This window comes from Rhineura floridana, chromosome 4 (genome assembly GCF_030035675.1).
Source record: "Rhineura floridana isolate rRhiFlo1 chromosome 4, rRhiFlo1.hap2, whole genome shotgun sequence".
NCBI lineage: Eukaryota > Metazoa > Chordata > Lepidosauria > Squamata > Rhineuridae > Rhineura > Rhineura floridana.
In genome coordinates, this window is record NC_084483.1 from 2,650,560 (window position 1) to 2,662,754 (window position 12,195).

At 41.2% G+C, this 12,195-nt stretch overlaps 1 protein-coding gene across 3 annotated transcripts in view; it reads left to right on the forward strand.

Annotated features, from left to right (window-relative positions):
* SPRED2 (sprouty related EVH1 domain containing 2) overlaps nucleotides 1-12,195 on the forward strand; it is an 88,272-nt gene that overhangs the window by 69,146 nt on the left and 6,931 nt on the right. The window lies entirely within an intron of this gene.

Sequence of the window (12,195 nt, forward strand, 5' to 3'; positions counted from 1 at the left end):
TTTCCTCTGTTCTTTTGTCATAGTTGTAAGACAAACAACAGCAGGCAGGGTGAAAAGGTGACTTCCTCTCCTCCAGAGCAAAACTATCATTAGCAGCTGCTTCCTAGCTACCTGCCAGAAGTGATTTATAGATACCATGATGGAGAGAGAAAGAAGGGCGGTTGGGGGGGGGGAGAGGATTTTGCTATACTAGACCTGGAATGGGATACTATTCTATAGCAAACTTTCCAGTCATGACCTCCAGAGTATCTCCTTACATACCTTTGTATATGTGTATGGCCAGGTCTGTGCTACTTTCAAACATCAGCTGTGTATATTTTTGTCCTACAGTGTATCTAAAACACAAATGGCAACATGTGAAGTAATGGCTCAGCCGAAATAATCAATGCTGCTCTCTTCCTGTTCAGCCCAAACACAGAAACCTCAGTATCCTCAGAAAGGGTGACAAGTCTTTTGTTTGGAAGATGGTAAAATCATAGCACATAGGAGTCCTGTTGATTTTTCATGGGAAAGTTTACTATGTGCTTAACTCTCCTTCTTCTCCCCCAGTGAAATCAAAAGGAGCTAAACAGGCTTAACTGTGGCTGACTTATGCCTTTTGTGTTTCCCAAAGATGAAGTTTCCCTTTAGGGGGCTTCTTTGGTATGTAATATAATGTTACCTTAACTCCAGAGCCTCATTACAATTCACAAATGTTTTCCATATGCTTGAAAATAAATTTCTCCAGTCTTTGCATATTGAATGCTCTTCTCTAGAGGCAACCTGAGTAAAGCCAGTCATTCAGTTTTGCCTTGACAGAGAATGCATTTGCTTGCCAGCAATCTGAAATTGTTCTTTGCCTCCATTTAATTAATCTGCTTTCTTCATTCGGATTGTTTTCCCCTTTGGAGAAATGTTCATCTTTTGGGAAGTAGTACTGCATCATAATGTAATGCAGGCTTTACATTCCATAGGTGCTTTCTCTGTGCAACTGCTAAGAGAGATGACATGAAATTGCAACTATCATATTTGCGTTGTCTAATTATTGCAGTAGGCAATAAATAGCAGAACTTGTCAAATTCAGTCTTGTTCCAAATCCTCCCCAAAAGACCAGCCAGAAATCAATCTCTGGGAGCCAAGAAAAGCTGACATTGCAGAGAACCATGCTGTCCATGAATATAGAGATGATGATTTTAGTAGATGGGGGTCTTTGTAACCCTCCGTGGCATTTTGGAGGGCTGCAGATAGTCTTGTGGTGGCTGGGGATTGTAGTCCAACAACTTCTGGGGACCCAAGTCACAGCATAGTTTCTCTCCCCACTGTTTTGAATTTTGAGCAGCTTTTCACATGTGGCTCTGTAGCTTTGTGAGTGTTTCTTAACCATAGTTAAGGAGACAGTCCTGGTTTTGCACATAATGTGTTTATAAACCACAACAAACCTTGGTTAACAAATTGTTTTAACTGTGGTTTATAAACCATGGTTAAGCCACTGGGCTGGGTTCAGATAAGCAACATTCACTATGGTTGCCTAAAGCATGGTTTTTATAATGTGTGAATCAGGCCTGTGTATCCTGGCAAATATGTATAGACCTGTGCTCTGACCATAGTTGTCTTTGGCAGGCTATTCCCAGCATGGTTTGCCTGTGCTAACTGTTGATCTACCTTTTCTACTTGAGGAGTGGCATAGTTGTCTGGTGGCTTATGAGTGAGAGGGAGTATGAAAAAGCCCAAGTGTGTGCATAGATCCAGAATAAATAATATTTCATGGTTTCCTTCTGGATCAAACCAATGTCCATCCTGTTTCTCACAATGGTCAACCACATGCTTTTAGGAAGTCCACACCCAGAACATGTTGAAGGCAGTCCTCCAGCTGTTGGATATTCAATGGCACACTGCCTTTGAACCTAGTAGCCATGAATAGCGTTGTTGGTTTTTCCTTTGATGACCTTGACTGATACCTTTTTTAAACTATTTAAAGCAGTTGCCATTGCTCGTGCATTGTATCAAGTACTTTCTTTGGTGTGTCCTGAATCTACTGCCAGTCAGTATAATGAGTGACAAATCCACCCAACACACCTTCAGGTTATCCTGGTGTTATGAGAGGCAAAGAAGAGTGGACATTTATCTCTGTCCACTTTCTCTGTGTTCACTTCCTGAATCGCTTCACCAACTTGGGCAGGAGTGGTGGTGTTGTGAGCTGGAGTGTGTACTCATATTCTAGCAGCTCTCTGATTGGACTGGATGGTCTTATAGGCCCCTTCCAACTCTACTATTCTGTGATTCTAAGATCAGTTTAAGGAGTGTTTGTTATCACTGCTTTATTGTACTCCACACTCCTATGGCTTCAAAAGGTGCAAGTGGGTTTTCCTTTTGGGGGGGATGTTTTAGCCTCTTCCTATTCCTCACAATTTTGAAGTCATATGGATGCTGGTGATACTGTTTCACTGCCTCCACCGCCTTCTTTATCTCTTTCTGCCATCACATTCATTTCGAAATACTCTTGTTGATCCAGATTGATGTAGCATTCAGACTGTTTTATGCACACCTAATGTGCTCAGAAAATGCACACACCACTTATTGGACAGTACAGGCAGCCTGAGAAGAAAGAGATTGAGACAGAACCCAATGGAGGAGAATGGAGGCATCAAGGAGGAAGTGGCAGTGGAGATGAGGGACAAAGCCAACTGGGAACATGGAAGAGGGGCATGGGCTATTGCAGGAGTGCGAAACCTCCAACCCACCAGTCTAACGATACCCAGCACAGGTCTCAATTTGGCCCATGAGGCCACATTCCCCAAACCATGCCCACCTACCTCACACCCATGTCCTATATCATATTAGGTGTGGAGCAGGCAGAAACACGGATGCCAAGGAACAGAACCCTAAAGTGGTCCCAGTTTTCCTTGGCAAGGGAGGCTTGATGTCAGCACCAATCAGCTGATTAGCAGCGATGGCAAGCCAGCAGCAATCAGCTGCACTATGGAATACTTCATCTAGAATTTCATAGCACAATCAATCATGTAAATGCTGAACAGCTTGTCAGTGCTTACAGCAGCCTTTCCCAACCAGTGTGCCTCCAGATGTTGTTGGACCACAACTCCCATCAGCCTCAGCCAGCATTGCCAATGGTCAGGAAAGATGGGAGTTGTGGTCCAACAACATCTGGTGGCACACTGGTTGGGAAAGACTGGCTTACAGGAATCCCACTGACATCTGCACTTATAGTAAGCCCCGAAGTGAGTTTCAAGCATCAATAGTACCCACAGGTTTACAAAACCTTTTATACACCTGATTTTGAAAAAAACATTTTTCCTAAACCCCAAATGCATCTGCAAATGTTTGCAAGCAACCAGCACTCCTCAGTTCAGCAGCAGGTCAGACTTCATGGCAATTCCTAATCAAATACTTTTCAACTACTGTCTCCGTTCATGGAAAGATCTTTGCAAAATGTGCTGTTGAGGGTTGCCCTCAGCACCTCTGGGACACTTTGTCATTGGCCTCCTTCAAAATAATTCATAAAGTCCTCAGATCTAATTATCTGCTTCAACACTAATATATAACTCATAATTTCTTTACCAGAGTGCTACTGGCCAGGAGATTAGTTAAGACAGGCCTGACTCTGGCTGACACACTAAAGAAAACAAAACCCAAACAATGTCTGGCTTACTATATCTGGCTTTTGTTTAGTTAGTTATATATTTAGCCATCGGCCTACCTAAAATGATGATCTTCCCTGTTGCTTTATGTAATAAATTCTTGGTCCCATATGTAGCTTATAAGTAAGATTTATCTAGACATTTAGATCCTGTTAACAAAATCAAGTGTCCTTTCCTCTTCATAGCCAACATAAATAATGTAAAATGCAAAAACTTGGTGTATTTCCATGCCCCTCTTCATCCCCCTACAAACAAAGTTAAGAAACTAGATCTCTTTCTGCTGACTCCTTCATGAAATCTTTATTATTATTAATACAAATTATTAATTTGTATCCCGCCCTTCCTCCCAGCAGGAGTCCAGGGTGGCAAACAAAGCACTAAAACACTTTAAAACATCATAAAAACAGATCTTAAAATACATTAAAACAAAACAGCATTAAAAACATTTTTTAAAAAAAGAAGTTTAAAAAATGGTTAAAAACATTATTTATTATTTATATTAAACAATTCTGACACAGATGCAGACTGGGATAGGTCTCAACTTAAAAGGCTTGTTGAAAGAGGAAAGTCTTCAAGAGGCACCGAAAAGACAGCAGAGACGGCAGAGAAATCTTTGGCCTACTTTTGCCTCCCAGAAGGATGTCAAGTCTGTTACAGCCACACTGTTAAAATGTGCTTATGAGAGAGGGGTAAAGTGCATACACTTTCCAGCAGTCCGTTCACATCTTCTCTCCTACCCCCACCTTCCTATTTTTCCCCCTCTCAGTTTATTTATTGTAAAATAAATTCTAGTTACAGTTTTGCCATAGGGCAGCTTAGGGAAGATTGAGGGGGACCTCTAAAAATGATAAGGAATGAACATGTGGATGAGAAACAAAACCCTCTAATATTAATATCTGCACATCATTTGGTGGGAAGAAGGATAAGAAAATGTATTTTGCAGATTTTTACCCCATCTGCTGGAGATAGGGTGGTTAGGCTAATGATAGGAATAGGAAACAAATGTTCACTTTCATCTGTTCCTGTACGCAGACATTGCTGGACTACAACTCCCAATTGCCATAGAATCATAGAGGTGGAAGGGGCCTATAAGGCCATTGAGTCCAACCCCTTGCTCAGTGTAGGAATCCAACTTAAAGCATACCCAACAGGTGGCTGTCCACCTGGCTGTTGAATACCTCCAGTGTTGGAGAGCCCGCTCACCTTCCTAAGTAATTTGTTCCATTGTCATGGCACTCTTAACAGTTAGGAGGGTTTTCCTGATGTTCAGTCGAAATCTGGCTTCCTGTAACTTAAGCCATTATTCCGTGTCCTGCATTTTTGTAAGTCCATGATAAATATGAGCACAAACTAATAGTGATAGATCAGAAAATAAGACTGATTAAATTTCATGTAGTATTCACTGAGTCTTGCTTCCTTCCCCCTTTTTTTCTCTGCTCTTTCTGTAGAAATGAACACTTTATGTCTGCTTGACACTGTAGAGGACTGGAGGAGGCATAATCATTTTCTCTTTTATATATATATATATATTGTGTTGATGGTTTCTCCTATTTTTATTGGGGTTCTTTGCCTGCTTCTCATATATTGGCAAAACAAGAGATGCTAGGTGCCTTATAGTTCAGCAGCTTGTAGCTCAAGTTGTAACAAAACAATTTAAATTTTTAAAAAGTAAAATCAATTTGTAATTATTGTCTGAATAAACTGTACTTTTAATATACCAAACATGATAACTTAATGGCAACACAAGTTATATATAATACATTTTATGTTCCTAAAGTAAAAAAAGTGACTTTCGATCTGTATAGGGTGCTAAAAAAAGTATTGCATATTTTTTTCATTTCCATTTTTCCCATGGTTTCAAAAATTTCTGGAAATTTTACATCTCTCCTGCTATATACAGTTCAGTTCTGAATGCACAAATGAGAGTCCAGCATCTCCTAGATCAGCGGCTTTCAATCTGTGTTCCAGGATTCCTTAGAAGCTTATCAGGGTTTCCCTAAAAATAGAAAGTTTCAAAACCATTCATTGAGTCCAGTGATTAGAATGTTGACTGGACTGATCTGGCCTCAGACTGCGCTAAAGAATGTTTTCAGGTGTCTCTCTTATGGTGCAATTGGAAATAGGGAGCAAGAGTGTGCTAGGTGGCTACATCCACAGTGGCTATGCGAAGTTGTTTGTGCCCTTAAAGTCCAAACAGTAGGATTCTAGGTTATTGGGTGTATGCCAGATTCCCACATTCTTTCCATCTTAAAAAAAGGGGGGGATGGAAGAATTATTGGAATGTGTCTTATTTTGTGGACACATGCCCAGTGTATGTGTTACCTAATAGGTCCACTGCCAGACAAATGTATGGGCTCCAGACCTACCAGATCACACATTTTTACATTTCTGGCCATGTGAACATTTCATACAAGGAATGCATTGTTGTTCAGTAACTCTGTTTCCTGTTTATACCTTAAACTTGGCACAGGCAAAGAGATGCTTTTTTTTTTTAACGCGGCGTTTGATGGTGACTTTCTGTGAACTATCCTGACAAAATCAGAACAATTGGCAGTACTTTGCTAGCTGTGTCTGTTCATACAAAGCAGCGCACAAGGAGAAAAAACTTCCCCTATTCATGTACAGCTCGAAGCAATAACTAACGGAGGCTCTGCAAAATGCTGCCAGATACATCAGTGCCAATTATTTGGAAGTGGTACTTGCATTCTAAAGCTTAGGTTGCCAAAGACCCAATTCACAAAAAAGATGGAACTCTCAGCAAACATAGCAAAGTTTGAGCCGTTTTGCCTCGTTTGGGGAAGTTAGAATGGGGTGAGGAACCTGTGGCTCTCTCTGTGTTGTTGGGCTCCAGCTCCCATCAGCCCCAACCAGCATGGCCAACGGTCCAAGATGATGGCAGTTGGAGCCCAGCAACAACTGGAGGGTCACAAGTTCCCCATCTCTGAATTAAAATATCTGCATATGCAACTGGAGTCGCTTGGACACTCCACTCTAGCCTCTCTGATTAGCACATCGAGAAGATTGAATTCTTCTTGAACACAGCCTTGGAGATGCGTGCAAACTTCTGCTTCTGCTGGCATCTGCCAGAGGCTTGAATGATGAGCCAAGAATATGATCACCTGGATCTCCTCTCTCTGTGCAAAAAGACGAATAGCTAACTTCAAGGCTGTTACCATTTTTATTTATTTATTTATTCATTTACAGGGAGCAGAGTAAAACCTTTCCTGTGTATAGCCTGCCTTGGTTGTAACATGAAGACCAATGAATCAAAGTGTAATAGATTTCCTCCCAGACCTCCAGAAAGTATCCCCTGCCCCACATTAGTAATCGGATTGCTTTTCCTTTAGCACTTTCCTTTCGCTGTGCTTTAAGTTAAATCCTGGTATTCATCATCATCATTATCTGTTTATTTCTGTACTGCTGCTTGGCCAAGTCCCCAAAGCAGTGAACAGATTAATACAAAAGAAAATGCAATAAAACAACAATAAATACAAATATAAAAGGTTGATACAATAATTCAGTAAAAAGATTAAATAGCGGAAACACGCCATAAATGACCCTTATACATTCGTAAGTTGCATTTGTGCTCTCGCCAGCACACAACTGTCACCCACAAAACAATTGTCCACACAGTAGGCTTCTCCCTGGAAGCAGATATGATGGAGAATTTTCTTATTTTTCTCCTGTGGGATCTTTGCTGGCTGGGCCGGTTCAAAAGGGTGGCCAGGTGGGGCACTGGCCTGAGGGCCCCTGAGGCTACAGGAGCCCCTGGGGGCCCCCTCTGCTCCCTTCCACAACTCACAGCAGGATCGCAGCCGCAGATCGCAGGGTGAGAGCTTCAGAGCTCCGCCATTCTCTTCCTTAACTTACCTTGTTCTGCGGTTGCGCACACAGTGGTGCCCTTAAGAAAGATGGCATCTGAGGTTTTCCTAAGGGGCTGAAGCCTCTGCCGCCATCTTGGCTGATGGCACGCAGTAAAGAAAAGGGGTAATTCTGAGTCAGCCACTCTCCATCAAACACAGGGGGTTGAAGAAGGCAGCCCACCTCAGAATACCTCTCACCTTGAAAACACACTTATTATATTTATGAAGTAAAATTATACACATCATGCTATTGAAAAAAATCATTGTCAAGCTCTCCTTGATTCTATTATGAAGACTTCTCTTAGCTGAGGCCATTGCTCTGGAGCATACAAGACCCAGAAACCTCGTTTTCCAAGATCAAATAATGAAAAGCATATTAATCAAAACCTACGCATTTTGCTTAAAACAATACCAAATTAATGATCTGCCAGTCATGCATTAGCCATTCTTGGCACGGAAAGAGCTCAGGAATTTGCAGCAAGGTGAGCTTGACCATTTTCCTGCTTTCCCTCCACACAGACCTGCTTTTAATGCCTGTTGTGTGTGAATGTAGGGAAAGAAATCCATTTTTCCTTCATCATTTTTCAAGGGCCCATATTGCTTGGGGCCAAGATGCTTGAGGGATCCTCCATCAGATACAATGGCAGCACAGTTCCTACATTTGCTCTCCGGGACAGGACTAGCTGGCTCTGCATCAGGCTGCTGTTCTCCAGGTGCAGGAGCAGGTGAAGTAAAGAAGGGCTGGGGAGGCTAAAGTTGGTGTATTCACCTCCTAGCCAGCAATAGGTCTATTACTGCTCCCTGCCACCCAGTGCCTTTGTTGTGGAGCACCCAAGAAGAGTATGGCTCTGCTGCAACAGATACTTTTTCCTAATTTGCACTGTTCTTGAACTGTTGAGCAGGACTGCTGTCGCTTCTGTGCCCTGGAGGTCTTGTGCCTTGCAGAGTTCTGCCCTCCCCTTTCTCTTCTGTGCCCTTCACCACTGAATTCTCGTAGAAGCTCCATTCCCTGTGAGTGCCAACTGGTGCTCAGGAGCAGGGCTGCACTTTCTGGATAATGGTCATGTTTCCAGGATTCCCTTTCATCTGTGACCTGTGTCAGGAAGTCCTTGTGTGTCTTTTCTCTCTCTCTAAGATGCTGCTGCTCATAAAGGAGGAGGAGTCAGTGCTGTGCAAGGTTCAACTGCTCCAACATTCATAAAAGCGTTGGACGCAACTAACGTGTTGACTTAACTGATTCTTTAAAAATTCTGATTTTGCCTTCATAGCGTTACTGAAAGGCAGACTTAAAAGACCTTTTAAATAATAAAATATCTAGTAACTTAACCCCATTATGTAGCTTCAGCATTTTGTTATTTAACTGTAGTAACAATTGTGCAGTAAACAATTTCTAGCTGCAGCTTCTGTTTCCCCCGTAAAAATGAAACTTGGGGCTGGCTTAGTAATACTGCAACCATTGAATGGATTTTGACACTTCCAATGGATCTATATGGGTGCAAATGTTTGTCAAAATGTTTGTCAAGGAGATTTCTGAGAGCTGGGTTCTTCTTAGATCTAGATCACAGCATTAGAAAAATTTCTGCACACACAAGAAAGTAGATTATATTGTGCTCTTATGTGCCATTCTTCCCCCCCACACACACCCTTTAACTCACTGTGTCGAAAAAAGAGAGGATTTTGATACGGGTGGCGAACACAGGCAGGAGAAGAGGGCTTTATTCAACAACATGCTTTTTTTTTATTTATTTATTGGATTTCTTGAATCACACACAAAAAAAGCCCTGAGAAATGTTTGTATGTTGTTGTATTCTGCCCTGAAAGTGACACACTGGGCAGGCCATGCTTGGCATGCAAACTTGGTTGGAGAAAGTCAGCCCTGGCAGCCTGACAACAAGATGATTGACAACTTCCTGTTAACAAAGGAAAAAAGATTAAGGAATTGCCTTGCAGCCTGTATAATGCAAGACATTAGCAAGGCTGTTATGAATATTCAGAGGGAAGACAGATCTGGAACTAGTCTCTGAAGTTGTTTCTGGCTTTTCTATCTTTTTGATGGACAGGGGAGAGGAAGAATAGAGATAAATTTCCTCCCAGTGCTGACTTGGGCCCGTGTATCTCAGCAGAAGTAGAAAGAAAAACTGATTTATTTATTTTTTTAAAAGGAAAATATATGTCAAGTTGATGTTCTGTAACTTACTTAAGCCATTTAGACCTGTTCAGATTTGATTTTGAGCTCTGATCTATTGTAACTTGTAGAAAATATGCATGTTTTTAAAAAGTAGATGAAGTATCCCTAATGCATTTTGTTTTGCCTTGAAACAAAAAGACAATTAGCCAGCTAGCGTCATACAATGGGAAACTACAACAGTTGTAAAATGGAGGGGAACGGAAGAAAAAGCAGTCTCCCATAAACAGAGGGTTGTATCCAGTAGGGTTCTACAAAGAGCAGACCCGTTTGAATTTATTTTTTCATTTAACATTTATATGCCACTTTTCAGGCAGAGCTCACAAACTCTGTTTTACCACATACATAAACACAGAATAAAACCGTTTAAAAAATTTAAATCAGAGATCAGTTGCAGAAAGATATTGACTCAACTGCCTGCATAAGCCTAGTGGCATAGAAAAACTTCCGGCAGGCGTTTAAAAATCAGAACAGAAGGTGCTTGCTGAATCTCTGTTGGCAGACCATGGTCCTAGGTTAGTCATATCCATTAATTTAAATGAGTCTTCTCTGAGTACGACAGACATTGGAGACGACCTATTGAGGGTATTTTTTAAAGGTGCGCTGTGGCTTTTAATTTGCATTCTTTATATCCTAGGTGCCTACCAGGCAGAGGCTGCTTAAAGTGGCATGTCTCCCTGTTTCAGTGACAAAAATCACTGGCATACATAGGATAGGATCATACTCTTGCCACTGTTAAAATTAAAACAGAAAAAGGTTTTGAAGCAAGGTAGGGAGCAGCCTGGAAGACAAAGGAAAGAAAATGTTTTCCAGGAACAGATGTCCATCCTGCCAGATTTATGTACAAGAATGAGTAAGATGACAGGTGCAATATTATATTTGTCTAAAATAGAAGTATTTGAGTTCAAAATTTGTGTTAAAATATTTCATGCAGATTGGCATGCTTTGCATTCATACTTTGCTATTTACAGCTTTTAAACATTCCCCCTGTCTTCAGCTGCGCATTCATGAGCTTATGCTTAAGAGTTGAAAAGAAGGTTATTGGAGGCAGAGACTTCTCAGAGCAGACAGAAACGATATTTTAAGAAGTCAGATGGGGTCACTTATTTGCAGTTATGACCATCTACACTTACTTTAACGGGAATCTGCCCCCAAAATAGAACTCAACAGCTGATGCAAGTAAAACTTCCAAAATATTCTTCCAAAATATGTCTTGCATTATGTAAAAGTGTTGTAACATTTATTGATCTCCAGTTTCTCCTTTTGCAAAAGAAAGATAGGAAGGTAACAGCCAGTGAATTTATGTATGATATACTTGTAGAGTATTCCATAGATACTGGGTCCTACTAACCAGACAGGGGCAATTGAAGCAGTTGATCCTAGTTTATAGCAATATGTTTCTCTGCTCTGACATAGGTAAGGATGCTCATTTACCTGGAGGGGACCTGTGTGGAGATTAAAAGCTTGCACGTAAGCTGCAGCCACAGATATGCTAATGTTGATTCCATGGTTTACTTTTGTTAGTGTAACATCTTATCTTCATCTCTTGTCACATAACTACTTGAAATACAGGTCTATTCTTACAAGCCAGTCCTTGTACACAAATAATCACACAGCATCAAAATGAATACAGGGCATCAAATATGGGTGTGTACATGTATTTCTAACCCTGTTACACTTTTAAGATGCGCACAAGTGTTGTTCAGACCCAGTTTACATGTATTTTAGATGAAAACATGGCTAAAAATATACACGTGCCACCCTTTTTACTTTATGTGTGTGTTGGGGTAGGTTGTTCATGCTCAATTTCAAAAGCCTGTCAATAGCTAACCCTGAGCTTGGAGAGTAGTCCCTGGACAGGGGAACCTTTAAGTTCAGTTTTTGGTTCCAGGGCCAAATATGAAAGATACACTGTACAATTTTCCGTGGGATCACAGTTGTTCCCACAATTGACCTTAGAACTGCAATGTGTAGTTCTTAAAGAAAGGAGACCTGATCCAGTCTGTATTTGGTTATGTCCTACACACAAATAACATGTGCCAACAGCTAGTCTCTTGGCCTGAGCTGGTTACTGTGAGGTTATAGCACTGGTTTAAGCCACTGGGAAGAAGTTGGGTTACAGATGCTACACAGGGACTGTTCTTCCCTGTGACATGCCAGGATCAATTTCAGTGGGTGTAGGTGGGGAGGAAAGGTTGACTTCCTGGATTCTATATTATAAGGAAGCAGCTTAAAATTAGTTAAGTCCATTTTTCTTTCTGTCTTATTACATTTTATGATCCCTTAACCTTGTGTTGTGAAGTCATCACATGATAAGTTTTCCTGTTTCTACCAGGAGCCGCCAACATGATGTGACAATATGGCAAAAGTGATCCTAAGCGTTACAGGGCAGAAGGAGGAGAGGGCTTGACACAAGGAAGTTGTTTTCCACAGGGTCACAAGTTCCAGCATGAGGAACATTTGCACAACTTTGCTTATTATATCTGTGAGATTATGCACATTGTAAAACAAT